Raw genomic sequence first — 202 nt, 5'->3', positions numbered from 1 at the left:
AGGCAAGGTGGCTTTTCACTGGAGGAGTGTACGTGATCGAATTTGCTGTTCCCCTTCTTGATTCTCTTTCCTCAGAATCACAGACTTCCCCCCTCCCTGACAAGCAGACTCCAGCACCTGGTGGGGGTAAAAGAAGACAAGAGAGAGAAAAGGGAGACAGAGAAAGATAAAAACATCAACAGCCATGTTGCCAAACTAACAA

This window comes from Echinops telfairi, unplaced genomic scaffold, assembly GCF_000313985.2.
Source record: "Echinops telfairi isolate 266 unplaced genomic scaffold, ASM31398v2 ScPeMD7_40;HRSCAF=151, whole genome shotgun sequence".
Lineage (NCBI taxonomy): Eukaryota > Metazoa > Chordata > Mammalia > Afrosoricida > Tenrecidae > Echinops > Echinops telfairi.
Note: the sequence above shows the minus strand (reverse complement) of the source record.